The sequence below is a fragment of the Monopterus albus genome, unplaced genomic scaffold, assembly GCF_001952655.1.
Source record: "Monopterus albus unplaced genomic scaffold, M_albus_1.0 scaffold166.1, whole genome shotgun sequence".
Lineage (NCBI taxonomy): Eukaryota > Metazoa > Chordata > Actinopteri > Synbranchiformes > Synbranchidae > Monopterus > Monopterus albus.
The window spans coordinates 1,260,659-1,278,775 of NW_018128046.1; the positions used below are offsets into that span (position 1 = coordinate 1,260,659).

Below are 18,117 nucleotides of genomic sequence, written 5' to 3' on the forward strand. Positions count from 1 at the left end.
AATGCCAGGGAAGTTAAAACTGGTAGCTCGGCCCAAAGGGGTATGCAGCAACACAAGTCTTTGTGCGACTAATTCAAATGTCACTCCATTTAACGATCATTATTACAGGCATAAATATGGTTCAGGAGGGGCCTACTTTACCTCCCAGTAGGTTGCCATCATCGATAGATGTGCACATGTGGTACACAGGAGATCACTTCTGGCTGCAGTAATTATGAAACAAGGCTGGGACAGAATTTATTAATGCAGTATATGAAGGAAGGAGGAGGTTGGGGGTGAACAGGAGGGTCAGAGAACACCGAACCTTCCCACAGGAGAGTGGTGTTAGAATCCAGCGTGAAATGTTGTATTTTGTGTCCATGACCATTTTAACCCAAGCTACGTGTTTCTGTAAACCAAACCATGTATTTTCTGTGTGTAAACCTAACGATGTACATAAACCAGGAAGGCACCATAACCACAACAGAGAAAGTCTATAATAATGACCTATGGAACACGTTAGTAGGTGAGTAGAGACCTACTGAGTCATAAATATGTTGCAATAACAAGTTGAAACGGGCCACCAAAGGCAGGTGTTGTGTGTGTGGCGCAATCAGAGCATAGTAGCACAATATATATATATTTTTTGTTCAAGGGGGATTTGTCGTGTTTTTCCCTCTATGATATTTAGAATACTAAGGTAAAGTAATACTTTGTAAAGTGTCCTGATATGGCTTTTATTTGTATAGTGCCAAATCTCAGCAAAATTGTAGTGAAATTGAACTGAATTGTTTCACTGTAACCTTGAAAATTGGACTTGATTTAAATTGTTTACATCTATACTGGGTATCCCAATTTTAGGAAGAATCATCAGAACAATCATCATAAACATACACAGTAACCAAGGAGGGTTTACAGCCAAACAGTGGCATGTTCCTTACTGGCTCATTCAGTTGCATGACTCCAGTCCAATGTGTAATGTGTTTCACTAATGAAAGCTCTAAATTGAAAGGAATTGTTGACCTTTGTATTTGGCTGACTGAAGACGACTCAGGACACAAGAGTTTCCCAGTTCATGTGAACATTGCACATACTAAAGCATCATAATATAGTACAATCTTCATAAAGAATCACATGGGATTTAACTGTATATATTGTGGCAAGAGACATTCCTGGTATCTACCTTTTAATTCTAGCCTGCTCTGATTACCTGGAAAGACGTGGCTAAATTTGTTTAGCACCTTAAACAGAGGCTAAAATGCAGGCTTTGAAATGCCATGGCATGTTGTACAGCCTAAGAGAATGGTTATGTTTGAAATTTATACAGCAGTCTTGAATGTTTCGGCTATTCCTGGCATATGACCAGTCACGAATGACCACCTGCTGCTGCATGCAACACATATAAATGGTGGAATCCTAAACTCATGTTAAGCAAAATTACTAACATAAGTGAACACAAAAATTATTCTGAAGTCATGATAATTACAGTAAAGGCTCATCAGCGCATCACCAGTGAAGAAACATGTGCCTACTGATGTCTGCGACTCAGACACATGACCTTGAGTCCACTTGCATTTTGCCAGTTAAACACTGGATAGTTTCCCAAGCCGCATCGTTGTGTACAGCATCAGCATGACAGGGTGTAAACTTTACAAACAGAGTCTGGTTTCAAAATGCTGCAACCAAAGAACTGTGATGAAAGGTGAAGTGAGTGGTAGACAGGAAGGACAGCCAGGCAGCTCAAAGCAGGGCAGCTTGCCTCGTGCCTTCTCGGCTTCTCAGTGGAGCTGGCAAAACAACTTCTAAAGGAGGGACAGGTTCAACCTCCTCTGTCCTGCCAACAGCTGAACATTTAGTCATGCTGGATGGCAGGAAGACACTCTGAGGTGCACTAGGATGTTATCACTGAAGGATGACCAGGACGTTTCTACTGTGTCTGTGTGGAAACCTGATGCTTTAAGATCACATGAACAAACACATCAAAGTGTGGCTGTCACAGATAAAATATGAGACTCACGCATAAAGGGTTTAGTGTGGAGTGGCTGCTCCCCACCCCCAGTAATTTCCAATCCACCATCTGTGATAACTGTGTTGAAACCCAGACTGAAAGTGAGGTTCAGTTGTTTGAAACAGATTTCTGCACTTTTATTAATGCACATGACTGGACTGTGCTTCTGAGAAGCAAAGAAACCCTACCTAAGCTTAAGGGAATGGAAAAACAAAATGGAAAAATAAAACGGTGCACTCCCTTCTGTGTTGTGCGTCGGTGTTGTTTTCTCAAGAACCAGTTTGTTTCCACTTTGGGGCAGATGCTTGCAGCAGGGCAGGTAGGTAATGACACCTGATTCCACCTGCTGGGTCAAAGTCGCTCTCTGCCAGCAGATTCCTCCTCCTTCCATTTAGCACAGTCCCACACCCATTTGGAAACGGATGGAGCCACACACCCATACACACACACTGGAACACTGCAGCACAAGTACGCTACATGCTGCCGAACGGCTGGTGGTAACAGCCCAGCTTTTTGGATACTTCTAGAGATTAACAACCTCTATTCTAACATTCAACAGGACTTGTTCCAGAGCCAGAAAAAACTAAATCATTGTTTTCTCACAAAAGGAGGAGTTTTTTTTTTTTTTGACCACAAACAGGCTCCCAGATTAGTGTTATAAGACACAGTAGCTGTGTAGAGCTTGGTATAAATTGAGGTAGACTGAAAACCCTTTTAAGGCTCCTCCAGACAGGTTTTAAGTCATTCAAATACTCTAAATATTACTATCAACAAAAAAGAAAACTCCATTTCCTTGATTTGATTTGATTTTGATTTGATTTATTCTTTCAAGCATATAAAACAGTTGTTAAAAATTCAAAGAAGCACATGCTCTTCCTTTTGCCAGAAGAGTCAGTTTTCAGTATATATGCACTCAGGTTTACACATCACACTGGTCTAAGTTTCATATTGGTCCACAACTGGCTTCCAAGCTGGTTCAAACAAGTTCTTAAATCCAGCCTGTGTGTACAAGTCTTAAAGGTGAGCACAGGTGTGCAGCTATCTGCATACATTATTCTGTACAGAGAAGGTCAAACATCCAAGGAAGTACCAACAAGGAAAGTGGAAGAGAACTTGAAATAGAATCATAACAATGTCTCACTTTCACCCTCCTATAAAGAAGGTGTTACTTCTAGTGACTGATGACCCATAGATGTGGCAAAAAAAAAAAGTTTTAGTATGAAAAACGTGCTGATACGAACACTCCTTGAGAAACGTGAATGATTCATGAAGTCTCCTGAGCTGAAAAAGCCACAACTTGAGCAAAAAGGTGTAAACAATTCAGTGTTCTGTAGCCCTCAGTGTTGACAGGAGGACAAGAGCCAAGCACTGGACACCTCCTCAGCAAGCGTGTGCTTGACAGGGCAGTGCGACTGTAATAGATTTGAAGTTCTTCACTTCGAGCTGGAGAGTGTTGAATCACCATGGAAACCGAGATGGCCATTTGGCAGGTTTGAGCTTCTTTTGGTTTGAAACACTCTTCAGTTTGAGGACCTCAGCTACAGTGATGCTTCGCTCATGCTTATGAAAAACCTTCATTTGCACACTGCTGTTTCTGATCATCCTCTGTTCTTCCCTTCTTCTCCCCCAGCTCAGTAAGGCAATCACAGCCCTGCGGTGCAAGTGTGTCTTAGCTATTGCAGATAAAGGCTGGGAGATTGTCAGTAATGACAGGTCCACCAGTGCTGAAACTTCACAGAGCTGCTTGTTTCAGCAGTAATTAACGATGGGGGAATGGTGCACCATGACTGGCTCTAAAAAGCTTACAAAAGCTTTTGCTTGTGATGCCATGTCAACTTTTTTACGGTAGACAAGTCAGTCAAATAAGTAAAAAAGGGGACTTAAAAGCTAAACAAAGTGTGTGAAACAAAAAGGCAGACAGCAGAGGCAGCAGGCTCGGCGCAGAGATGTGAAGGTCACGCGAGGGGAGGGGAGCGAGAGAGTGGTCTAACATCTTTGAATAGGGAAAAGATTGGAACATTGGGGCTCGGTGTTCTCCAGTCACAGCTCTGTTGAAGAAGGCAGCGAGTGACGTGATAAGACAGGTGAAAAAGAATACAAGGGTGGACAGAACAAATAATGGGGGAGGATGACGGGCTGCAAGAGGCAGAAGAAGCAGTGATTGAAAATAACCGCAAGCAGGAAGACAGTGCTGCTCGGTACATGTCTGAAAAGGCTCTACTCGACCACAAAAACAAAAAAAAGAAAATCTATCATCTCGTCCACGTGTCACTTTGTCTGAGGCCAGCCCTCACTGCTTCATCCTCACCTCCTGTTCTGGCCCCATCCCCTGCCCTCATCCTCCTGATCTGAGACACACAGGTGCATATAAGGAGATAGATCCCTCCATGGATTAGCCCCGCTGAAGGTGTGTGATGATGTGTGAAGAAATTCAGCGTATGAACAGCAGCCATGGAGTGAGTGCTTGGCTTCCTCATCCCACAATTGGGCCGAAATTGAATATTTAGAGCATGAGTGAATCCTGGTGAAGGAGGATCAGAGAAGATGAACTAATTTCAAACACCCACACTTATGTAGAGGTATGAGATGGTCGACATATTAAAAATGGTGGGAGCGTCAGCTACCATACAGAAGCCATCTATGAGGGGTCAGTCACAAAGTGCGGAGTTAACATGCTGTGGGTGGTCAGGATGAAGGGCTGCTTAATTCAAGTCAGACTGTTCGAGAGAAAAAGCAGACATGGAGATAACGGCATTCGTTTCAAAGGCAGAAATGAAAAACTACCTGGTTATTTATAGGTTCATATGAATATGACTACACATTTAAACCTGAGAAAGAAGCTCACAAGGATCAAAATGTATTCTTATGTTTTTACCTCTTCGTGTGCAAGACAGAGCAAGAGCGACAAGAAACCCAAACCACCTGCAAAGTGTCATCATTATGCACATTTGAAGATATGGATTATCACAGGCAGATAAAAATGCTTCAACCAAAATCAGTTTCAGCACAAATGGAACAGAAATGTTTCATCTACTGGCTGTGCATCTTCATTCTGCTGCTTTCAAGTTTTGGACTGCTGAGCAGACAAACACAGGTTCTTGGCACTTAGGATCGGCATTTTTCTGTTTTTCTAATCTATCTAAAGTCAACACACAGACTAAACCATAATAACATAATTGTTAGAATTGTGTACGTGACAATATCTTCAAACTCTGAGTAGCCTTTTTTAATGAATGTGCTGTCCGCCACTGCAGTTAGTGTTGATATATCTTTGGAATAACTAATGGCGGGAGAAATCCCTGTGGCTCTAATATCGGCAACAATCAAACAGACGCGCTGATGCCTTAAAAGCAGTGGGCATCAATCTAAACATGTCAATTTGCCAGTGGCTAGCACTTCAACAAACTCTATTAAACCCAAGCTGAGCACATTTACATTCCACCAAACAGCTTGCAATTACCCATTTAGATGGAATACGTTGGCAATTAATACAGCAATCTTCTTTAATGCTCCACCTAGGGAATTTGTAAACATCAATTAGAAGAAATAAGAGAGCCTCTCAGATATAAAGCCTCACGCTCCGCAGCAGTCACAGCATGTCGCCAATAAAGAATAAAAATGCATCTCTGGGAGCTAATATGTTACATCAACCACCTCCACTGAATCATTTTCAGGGTGAGACAAACTTTTGCAACAAAACCAGGCTTGCTTTCTGCTGGAAATATAAGGGGGAAACTTCCATTAAAATGCAAAGGCAATAAATCAGCCTCACTGCTCCAGTGTCAATAAAACTAATCAGAGTTGTCCATGCCAACAGCTTCAGTCACACACCGCATCAACCGCAACCATAAACCACTGGCTTTTACAGTCAGTAGAGTCACTCTCCAACATCTTCACTGCCCTGTGGAGGATGAGACAACAGGACCGAAAACCTGGACAGTAAAGGTCAATACGTTACAGGACTGCAACTAACTCTTACTCTAATAGGTGACGCCACCTATTAGTTTGCATTAGAGCTGGTTTGAAGCTTGTGATTGTTGCCTGTTTTTTAGGAGCCAGGACCTTTCAAGTGGGGAGTTCAAGGTGCTGCCTTTGGCCCTCGACCTCAAACCAGTCGCTAGCTTAATTAAAACAACCTGTCACACTTTTCCCTGCAAACCACCAAACTACTAAATATTTTGTTATATGCTGCCAAGTTGTTTCAGCTAAGACACAAGGCTGGGTTTGATAACAGTAATCTCCACAATAATGTATGAAACATTAAAAATGCCAACTGCGCACTAGAGACAGAATCTAAATAGCAGACTAGTTGGTGGGCCTTATATTATACTGTACTGTACATGCTAACATCAGCTAACCTGTGCTAACAGACAGGCACCATAACCAAGTAGTGTTACACTTCACGAAGCATTGCATGATGGTGTTTTATCAGGATAACTCCTTAATTACACTAAAAGCATAACTTTAAAAAACTATAAGTCCGACTCAGGGTGAGTCCAGTAGCTGAAAAGAACAGCAGCCAAGTGAACTGTCAATCAACAACCACACAACACATATCAAACTCCCTATAAGCCCTAAAATGGTATTAACAGAGGACTAAGTTCCAAGATTACCAATAGTACACTTATTATATGTGACTTTTTTGCAGCCAGCATCTAGTGGCTGTCAGTGGCACTGAGCTTTAAGATACTTCAGCACTGGCTCCAGCCTCCAGCTCTGGTACCTGCTAACTGCTGATTAAATTTACAGATTTACTAAACAAGAAATGTATCAGAATCTTCATTATTTTCAGTCCCGACCCCAAATAAAAAAAACAAAACAAACAAAAACAATATACACACACACACACACACACACACACACAATAGAGAAAGCAGATCAAAGATTGCGTTCACAGGCAGGTTTGTTTACAGGCCGCTGGTCAGTGGTTTGGGGCACTGAGCGACTCAATAAACCATATTAGAAAAAGCAACAAAGTAAACTTCTCTGCTAAGGCTCAGGACAAAGTAAACAAACTGCAGGTCTGCAAGTCAAGCAACCTAAGAGAATTTAAATCTACTTTAAGTAAGCGGTATTAATAACATAAATTAAATGGAATAAGATAAAACTCAATCAAACCTTATTGACAGCCACGGTTAATGACATCATCTTCCTTGTTAAGCTAACTCACCTTTACCACCCAGGGTGCAGATCTCAGTGGCCCCACTCATTGTGTGTGCATCAACATCTGACTGAGTCACCATATATCGAACGCACACTTTCTGAACATCAGTGAGCGGAGTAATGTATAATCCCAATCCCCAGGGGTCCACTTAAAGTAATTACCATGTTACACATGCAGATGCACATGCAGTATTTGTTGAATAAATGAGATCGTGAGGCCCAGCTCACAGAAATTTGCAATCACGCTTCATTGTAATCAAGGCCTTAAATGAGTGGTCCTTTTGATAAAGCAATTAAGACACTTGATTAGCTGTATTTAAGTAGCAAGACAAAATAGGAAAAGAGAAGCACTCTGGGCAAAAGGGCTCGACTGCCTGTTAACAATATGGACGCAGCCACTTCACTTAAAATGGGGGCTAGCTATAATTTCTTTTCTTAATGCAAAATAAGACTGAATGATTTGGGAGAATAATCTAATTCCAATTTTTAGAGCAATATTACAATTTAATATGGCATTTTTAAAAAGTTCCTTCTTCTGTATTATTCACTGCAAATATGTTATAAATGATGAAGACTAACGTCCTCATACAAGGATGCGTTTGGGGATGCCTCCTTCATTTTGGAAAAAAATAAAAGAACAAGTCTAATATTACACAAAATAAGCCCCTTTTAGATATGCACTGAAACCGTGAAAATATCTAAACATTACACCAAGGAGTTGTGTGCGAGAATGCAAATGAGTCAGTTCACCCGGACTTTGCCCTACCAGCTCCCTCGTACAAAGTCCAAGTAAAGTCCAAGTGAGCCAGAGAGCATCCATGTAAGAAAACAGCCACGTATAGTCTGGAGTATTTACACGGAGCTAGTGGCCGAGTAGATGACGTTTTAACATGGAACTGGAAGAATACAAACATTGGATGGTGACAGTCATTTACAACGAAGACACCAACAAAAACGTAACAGGAGACACGACAAGATTCAGGAACTTCTGTTGCTAAGAGCCGTCAGACAAATTTAAGGTATATGGTGACAGACTGCTGTTTATGACAAATTTACAAGCCAACTATGTGACCGTTTCATGTCTTCATGTCTCGCCTCCTGCACGCTCTATCCAGGACTTTGTCTTGTTGTGTGCTATATGTGTGAACGGGCAACTCCGGACAAAGCCTGGACCTGATTCCATGGACATAGTCCGGAGTTCATGTGCGAAAATGGCTATAGAAACACCAACACATGAATTTAATTTATATTTACAAATGTATAAAATGTTGATATGTTACAGTGTAATTGTTATTTACATATTTCATTTACAGATTTTATGATTATTGCTTTTTCCCCAATCTCAAAACGACCATATACTGTAACTGAGCAGACACACACAAAATCTGAACATTAAGAAAAGTAGCTGCTGTTTATTACTGTTCAGTTTGCTTTGTATTCAATTACATTTCTATTTTTCCACTACAGAGAATGAGATTAGAATTCAAACTGGACAATACAATAGTAAACGCAGTCTCTCAGATTATTTATGAATCTGTAATGTTTTAATTGCAGTTTAAATGGCAGTTTATTGATTTAAAAATACTCTGCGTTGGTGCAAAAATAAATATTAATGGGTTTTTCACACTTTATATTATGACTATTTGCTTTACTTTTATTTGGAGAATAATCATACTCTATCACGTCCATGATGCCCTGGGGGATCTAAAGAGCAGGCATAATGTTTTTATATGATTCTACACAGATGTATGGAGTTTTACTCGTGAGGGGCTAAGATATCCTCAGAAAGTGTAAGGAACAAATTAATATACATGTATCTGTTTGTTCAACTTGGACTGAGTTATGGTCCAATGAGGAGTCTGTTTATGGGTACAAAACATTTACAAGAAAATTACAATCAATAAAACTAAATGCAAATTAAGGTCTTTTTTTCCACTTTGCAGAGTCAGAACATGCATAAATACAGAACCAAACAAAAAAGCCAGAACAGCCAACTGCACATCACTATGTACACAACATTTTAATAACAGATAATTTTCTTCATTTGGCATGCACTCCCTCTAATCTTTTTCAGTGCTATGAGAATTTAATAAGGGGTCAGCGTGCAAACACATTTCCATCAAATCAGAGAAATGTGTGGCAAGAAAAAAAGAACTGAAAGATTGGTGCTACATCTCAAACAAAGACTAATCTAATGGCAGGATCTCGAGCATCCAGACAGCTGAATAATGCTCAAAGTGAATGACCTTTCTGAACAGTGAAAACATTTGTTAAACTAAATTGGAGCATTCGACCTTTCCTCACACTGTCGATTTTGGCATCAGTTCGTACTGTATTAAAAATATGCAAATGCCTACATGGCTGTGGGCCTGCCAGTGTTTTAACAGCAAACCAAAACATAATGACACATTAGATTTGAGTGGTGTTATCCTGAGTCATGCTTCTCTTTTATATGCATTTTATTTTGTTAATTTCATGTTATCTTTTGATGTTGTGTCTACGATTTTTTTTTTTATGTACTGTATGTTCAGTAGTGTTACACATACATAATCTTTGCCAGAAGCAAATTCACAGCCATTTCCCAAAGCGTTGCAAGCATCACCACCAACTGATCTTCAGAGACTCTGCCCAAGTCTCTCCCTCGAGACCACAAATGTTTTGGTGTCACCTCAGGACTGGCACAAAAAAAGACTGAGGTGAAACCCCCAGTCGTTGCTTGTTGTGGACCTCATTTCCTACCGCCTCCTCAAGTCCCAGTATCCCTGTAACTTTGAAGTCCAGCCAGTCCCCCCACCAAGGCCAGCAGGACAGAGGGGGAAGAGAACGGAAGAGGGCTGGAGACATGGCGCCATTTTCCATAAGGGCCATGTATGCACAAGCAGCTCTGCCTCTCGCCAGAGCTCTGGGGGATTAACAAGCTACTAAGGAAGCAGAGAACAGACCTAAAGTCCCTTTTTCTTGAGTTGCACAGAAACCAATTTACAGCTGAGAACTGAGGGAGGCCACTAATTCTCCCAGTAACTGTCTCCTTCTTCTTCGCTGTGACACTCATGAAATCTGCGTTTGTAAGACAGAAAGCACTGTCAGGGCATCCAAGTTAAGGAAGTAGGCATCCACAAAGGTTTCATTTATTGATATGGGAACTTCATTGACTCAAAAGTAATATGTCGGTTTTCACGGAGAAGAAAAAAATAAGCAGTTAAGCTCCTAATCTCAGCATCACACTTGCTACAGTCAGTCAAAAAGAAAGTCACCCTGGAAGGTTTGGTTTCCCTGGCGAGCCAAAACAAGAGAGATTATTCCTCCACTGTTTGTCTGCACTTTGGGCTGTAAATATTTCATAAATGTTGTCAGTACGTGTTTAAAGCTGTGCATTCACTGATCAGAATATGAAAAGGACAGTGTCTTTATCAAGTGCATGCTAATTCAAAATGTGCATTATTTCAGGCGAGGAAAGTTCTTTTTTTTCAGTATCTTGTTTTTACAAAGAGTAAGTGAATTCAGGGAGGCTATCGAGCAGTCAGCAATGACAGTAGACTACTGAGTGAATTGCTACCATGTCTGACCGAAGTATACGTGAGTCACAAAACCTGCATGTCAGGATACAATACGACAGCTCTATCAATAAACAATTGCAACTTGGCTTAAGATGCAGGAACAAGAGACCTTGATTTAAAAAAAAAAAAAGCAAAGCAATCCATACGCTGCACCCTCTCCATCAATGCTCCTCCAGTAATGAAGTCTTTGGTCTTATCTGTGACTGAAAGGAGCTTGAGGACTTTGCCCTTCATCCTGTGTTGTTACAGAGTCTCTTGTAGAAAAGGAAGATTGGCCTGTAGGCGTGGGCGTGTGAGGAAGAGCCAGGCGGCCGTGCTAGCAGATCAGACTTGAGCGGTCTTAATAAAGCTTTCCTCTATCCACCCCAGAGATCTCCTCACCCCAATTATATGCCTGACACCTCTATGCAGCCCACCCCCACCTCACCGTGCAGTTCGCAGCTCTGATCAAGGCTCTCCCTTTGCTGTGCTCAAAGCCCCAGAGGCCTGCGCAATATCAGGCTGCAAGTGATGTTTGCTTCACAGGCTGCTGCCTGTATTGCGTCAGGAATGTATCTTTTCTAGTTCTGACAAAAGACCATGACTGTTCAGCCACTGTAAACTTTAAACTAAAATAACTATCTTACTAAAAAAATGTCCCATTTCTTTCAACAATTTTGAGAACTCAGTCTGGCAAACTGATTTCATTAACACTTCATTACAACACTTCACATGTAGGAGTTTATATCTTAGCACCAAACCTAATCTCTGTCAATCATCTAACACAACAAATACACTCAGAGACCTGATGAGTGCCAGCCTGTGGAGGCATGCCTTGAACCGACACACTCAACAGGTCTGACAACTCTTCGCCATGACCATCGATTCAACCACAGATCGAATGCAAGTTCATATCAGTCATGCTCATGTGAAAAGTAAAGGTGAAAAAAAATACTTGTCAATATGTCTAACAGAAAATTACTCACCATTAATCAGTAACTGTTGAAGTTAATTTTATAAAAAGAAAAACAAGCAATTCACTGGTTTCATTTTCTCAAATGTGACTATTTGTAGGTTTTCTTAGTCTTTTATGACAGGAAAGTGAATAGTCTAGGTTTTTGGCTGCTGGTCAGACAAAACAAGCAATTTGCATATGGACCCTCAGACATCCTGATGGCAATGAATCCATCATCTCTAGCAGCAGGGCTGAAAAAATGCCTGACCAATAATTTTACTTGTCCTAAGCAAAACCACTGGATGGCCTACCTGCCTGTCAACCTAACTTCCTAATTGCATGCACTCAGTGCATGAGCCACGAGTCTCCCACAAGGCCAGGCAGGCAGACGTGCTACTGCTCTGTTATGATAGCCAAACCTAGCGAGCTATGACAGAGAAGGTGCCCACAGCAGCTTACGGTCACAAACAGAGACCGTTGTTACAGGCCAGGCCTTCCTCTTTAAGACATATGGCCTTACAGGTAATGTTGTTGCCAGAAGTTTCTACCTGCAGTATGAGAGATTGAAGACCACTGCATGGAACAGACTCCTTTTACTTGCAGTTAACTTTGCATCAAAGACCACTTGCAGTGTTCATGTTACCAAGACGGAATAAAGGCTGTGTTTTGAACGGTGTTAGTCGACCTCCTTCTTCACTTCTCCCTGCCAGAAAAGACCGGAGTTCTAAGGCTAGTTACCGGCTACAAGCCAGGGCTAAAGCAGCTTAGTCATGAACCAGAGGTCCCCAGCGATGGTTTGGGGCTGCAGATTTGCGTGGGTAGCACTGTATTCAATAAAGTTGGAAATAAAAAGATGTCGCTTGATGCAAGAACTAAGACCAGAATTAACAATAGTGTGGCTTTGGAATGATGGTGACAACTGAGAGAACAAAAGGGGCTGAAAAGTGACACTATGGTGGCCGTGTTTCTGCTGGACAGGCAATTATTGGGTTTGTTTTGTTTGGGGGGGCATTTGTTATTTTCCTGACATCTGCGAGTAGGAGTCAGGCTGTGCACTTTGCTGTGTGTGTTGTGTTTTGGAGGAGTGGTTTTGGAGAAAAGTCAGAACAAAAGGGTGGGGTTTCTTTTGTTGTCTGCTTTCAAAATCGAGCTTCATCTTGTTGGTTTTTTCAGGACCGCCAACCCTAACTTTAAGTTTTTGTAGAAAAACATTGCACAGCAACTGCAGGTATAAGGAGGTGGATGCTGACATCTCATGGTGACCAGATCAACGATGAAGCAAAGATGGAGTCTCAAGTTATGCTCATACTCAGCCACAATTTCTTCATGTGTTTTGAACTGTATGAAGATCAGAACAGGTAAACTATGAAAAACAACACTTGGATAATTCCATCATGTTTCAGTAAAGATGCACCAAGTGGAACCAGAATAACATGACCATTGTGCAACACCAAATTCTCAAACTGTACAGATTGATGGGTTACAGAAACATTTTGTAATTACTAAAAGCTTTGAGTTCCTCTTGTTTACATGCCATGGTTCACTTGGCAACAGTGTGAACCAAAACAAACCAAATTAGGAGGTGCCAAAAAGGTCAACTTCTCTGACAAGGTACACACCAAAGAAAATTATCTGTATGTGTAATACCCTAATGAAATACACCAATATCTACAGGCATACTAACAAGTCTAACAACAAAACGGCTCAAGAGAAGCACATGACAAAACACAGCACTGCCACTCCTTTCGATCACCAATTGTTTAAGACATTTTTGCTGGCTTGTTACCTCCAGACGCTTTCAAGGTTACAGCAGGCCTGCAACTGGCCAGCCATCTGTTTCCAGTCATCCCTTGAGGCATCCTGTCATCAATGCTGTCCTCTACTGTCCACATCCGTGCTCACTAGGGAAATGCCCGGCCAGACACAACAGCTCCTCAGTGATTCTACAGGTTGCTGATGCATTTCTGCAGCCGTTTCCCCTTCGGCTACCTGACAATCTCACCTCACTGGGAAGGCTCAACCAGGTGTGTGTGCTTCATTAGTATTCCATGTACACACACACCAATCACCCACTACTGCAAGTAGGCACATTTATTTGTGTAGCCTGAAATCACAAGTTGGACTCTGGGCCTTTCCAGTGTGCACAAGATTTGACTTCATTAGATCCCTGAATCAGATAAGGAAAACCTAAAAGACAAAGACCTTTATCTGGAAAAAAATAGATAAAGCTTATAAGGAGCAACAGATGATTCCTCTTCCAGAGCTGACACACATTCAACAGAGAGCAAGTACAGAGAAGACAGATGTACTGTAGCAGAATTACAATGTAGATGAGTATAAACTACAACACAGAAAAACAAACTACTAAAAACCCAGAACAAAAGAATTACACTTTACAACCAAACACTGTAAAGTTGCATAGCAGCAGATTTATAATTTAGCACCAAGAAGTTCATATATCAACCAAATAATGTATAACATTTTACACTGTGGAGCTAAGACCACTTGTCATCTATAATATTAAATAATAATGACTTAATATTCAACTAAGTTTAAGCTCAGAAACATTTATCCTTATGTATTATTTTGATTAACTATCCTGTTTCACCAGTACATGATAGCGTTAGCCGACTAACAGTCAGTGTGTCAGTCCAGTAGACCACTCTAGTTACTGTTAATGTGACATAAAGCACTAATGTTACACAAAGCTCAAAATACTCCCATCCTAAAATCGTATTAATTCAATACAAAGGTAAAATCATGATCATGCCAGGTAGTGTATCACAACAAACGCATTAGCTTTAGATGCTAACACATCCAGAAGGAAGAACACCACATCTAAATCCAGTCTGAGACCTTTGGCTGCTTTTAACCCTCTCCATGTCAAACAGCCAAACTGATGTTAACCCTGGTTGTTGCTCTTTCTTTGTCCCACTCTCTTTGTGCAAAAGACACCACCTCTTCACTCTCTTCACTCACTGGTTCAGACTTTTAGCTGCCCAGAGCTCCTCCATGGCTGTTTGACATGACTACTGGTGACTGGAAAAACCCTCCCTCTAACCTTGGATAGGTAGCAGGCAGGGCTAATTTACAGATCGTAGTTTGACAAAACAGGGTAAAGAAGCTAAAGAAGCTGGAATAATAACAGAACGGCTGTAGGCAGCAGAGGGTCATGGGGGGGGGGAGGTGTAGCTGAGAGACACCACGTACTGGCCCATTTTATCATACAAGGTGTGAAATCTTAGTTAATTCCCCTTTAACAGTACAGTGAGTACACATTCACTACTCAACTCCACAGTGGCCCTTAGAGCTCAACACACTGAGACATAAAACACAGGCAAATAGACAAAACAAGCAAATGACAAAAACATCACCAAATTGACAACACATGCAGAGTGTTTAGGAAAAAAGCAGCAGAGAAAACACTCAAATACAGTAACACAAAGACAACAACTGAAACTTTTCCAGGGAACACTAAATATGATACAGCTGCAACATGTTGGCACACATATTGTTACCATGGTGACTCAAAGTTGAAGCTGACTTTACAACAGTGGTGTTGGACAATGAAGTAACATGTTTATCTTTATTTAAATAACCCTGATCACATGATTCCAATATTATTCCAGATATCTGCTGGAAGCGTTTCATTGACTTGTTTGATTTTCATTTCTGTATTTGGTTATGTTATTTCCAAATTGATGTAGATGTTTTCATTTGCTTGTGTTTTGTCTATTTTTGTTTGTTGCAGTTCGCAAAGCTCTCAGAGCCATTGTACAACTCAGTCAAATCATTACAATGCATTTACAGTCACACTGAGCAGCTGACCTTAAACCACATTTGTCCTTGATTTGAACAAAAAAAAAAAAAAAAAAACTTTGTTGAAGTGTGCCAAATATTTAAAAGCTAATTCTTGACATCTGATTAAATGAGTAGATCTACAGAGGTGTCCTGAAGCCTTACTCTGTCACAGCACATTCAATTCAATTGAAACATTACATGTGAAAGATCAGTGAACAGAGACTCCAGTCCTTCCCAAATCAAATTGTTCTTCAACCTCTAATTACTCAGGACCCACTTTAAAAAGAAACAGGATTCCCTACCGTTCACTCTGTCTGCCTGCAGCGATGCACCCAGCAGGTAGGTACAGTACACCAGGCTGGTACGAGCTTCAGAGAGCGGCTGTCGAGTGTATCTGTGAATGAAAACAAGGGATGACTATTACATCTGTGTCTGTCTGAGACATAATGCAAGACAGCTTACAGTGATGCAACCTAAGCCTCTATGATCACTCAGAGCAGTCATGTTGTATTTGTAAAGTCCAGACTCTGGGTGTCCACAACAGACTATTAATGCTGGATATATTACTAATGCCAAATGTGACATGAAAATGTGATCCGAGTTGCTGTGAACCCCGGAGATGGGACGGGACAGGGTTTGACAACAAGCTGCGTTTGCAATAACTGAAGAAAATCTTCTGACAGATCCCAGAGCTCATACTAGCCATATCTGATGATGGCATCTCACTCACAATCTGCTCTGACAATCTGCTGCCAGGAGAACAGCTTCACCTTGTGCACACATCCAAACAGAGCTACATATGATCTTACAAAAGAAAACATGGCTTTTGCAAAGTAAGTTTTAGAACAACTGACAAGCTCACTGTGCTTGATCAGCAGTTTTCTCAGCTTCTGGGGAAGGTGACTCCTGAACATACACTACATAGCAAATGTAATAATGTGCTGCTGCATGCAGCCACTGCTGATTACTTTTCAATTAAACATTAAGCATAAAAAAGTATCAGAGGTTTAATCTCAGAATAGCAAATTTAAATTATGAAAGGCATCAGAATAAGCATTTGTACTTTTTGTAATTTTAAAAATTAATTAACTTGCCTGTTGCTCCTGAAAATCTTGGAGTTAGAAGCTTATCTGTGACTGAAACCGAACCGAGTTTCTATTATGCCTTTTGGAGACGCTGGAGAAAGTAATGACCTAGTTGGATCTTGCCCTGCACAAATACTAATTCTGACAAATGGTGATGATGGAGGCTTTGACCTCAAGCCCAGTACATTTAAAGTAGCAGAGCCAGGAGGACTTGCAGAGGCAGCATCCTCTGGATTAACAAGCACACCAGCTGACAGCCACATGCTGATGAAAGTTCACCTGAGGTTAAGGCAAAGCCTGCTTGCCAGCTTCTTTTTCTCATATTCTTTGTTTTGAAAAAAGACCACAAGCCCCAGAAGAAAACTCTGACTACTGTGCTGTGTTTTAGTAGCAGCCTATCCCAGGTAGTGTGATATCAATGGGCATGTGGTCATTATTTCCACAGTACTGTACAGAGTACAATGTTACACGGGATTGTGTTCCCCCATTAGGAACTCTTTAACAGATCCTCTCCTGGGATAAAACACCAAACATCAAAAGGCAGATAAGGCTGTTCAGTGATAAGGTAGTTCAAGTTCCCAGAATACAAACTGCCCCTAAATGAATCTAGATTCATTCAGTACGGTGAGTTTGTGCAGAAGCAAGAAGGGCTATAGTGACACAACCCAGGTGGCCATCTGCTTGAGTTGTGCCAACATGTCTTCCATCATTTTTGACTCCTGCAATTTAGGGGGCCAGAGCTGAGATGGACAAGTCAGGTTTTTACAATTCTCAAGTCAATACCAAACCAGAACTGCTCTGGGGCACAACCCAGGTTACATTCTGATGCACAAACAAAGCACTGAGGGAGGTTTGCATTTCACAGTGTGTGTTAACGTGTTCTGACCGATTGAAGACAAATGAAAAAGGAGAACTGGTTCCCTGACCGAAGTGCTCCAGTCCAGCCCAGGCTCACAATCAACTCCAGATGAAATGCATAAACACTGCTCTTCAATGTGAACAACCTCAAAACCACAACTGAAGGAGTAATCAAATCAATGCTTGGGCTCTGGATCGTTGTACTGGATGTTTGTGTCACTTGTTTTCTTGTTCAGGCTACCACGAGCTCTCAGCCTATAATCTGCAAAATGAAATAAACGGACTCAGTGACTCCTTAAATCTCACAATGTGGAATGCCTTCTTCTGACTCAGTTAATAAATACAAGAGACAGTGGGATGGAAACCATACCTGACCTCACTAGTTGAGTCGACTGCAACAAAGCAAGAATACACAACACGTGTCCAGAGGAACACACTAAAGAAATGACTCATCCTGTGCAGAGCAGCCCTCACTAGCATGGGTATTTGAACATGCTAATAGTACCAGCTGGGTGTGGGGGGGTGAGTACAGGGTTCGGGAGAGATCTCACCCTGCACCTCCACACACAACCCCCCACCCCCACCCCACTCTGTTAATACTACCCTGGCAGCAGTGTGATTAATCTACTGAGTACACCGTAGGAAGATTTAGTCACTCATTATCCCAGATCAAAAACTCCAGGGTGCCTGATGTGGTCTGAAGACTGACATTACAAGCTTCTTGGCATCATC

The 18,117-nt window shown here is 41.4% G+C and overlaps 1 protein-coding gene across 7 annotated transcripts in view; it reads right to left on the minus strand.

The window, feature by feature from the left end:
- Window positions 1–18,117, minus strand: part of sema6cb (semaphorin 6Cb) — a 155,037-nt gene that overhangs the window by 118,930 nt on the left and 17,990 nt on the right. For all 7 annotated transcript variants that reach the window (XM_020615490.1, XM_020615486.1, XM_020615489.1 and 4 more), the window contains exon 2: window positions 15,745–15,836. The gene's annotated coding sequence lies outside the window, so the exon portion shown is untranslated. The remainder of the gene's footprint in view (window positions 1–15,744; window positions 15,837–18,117) is intronic.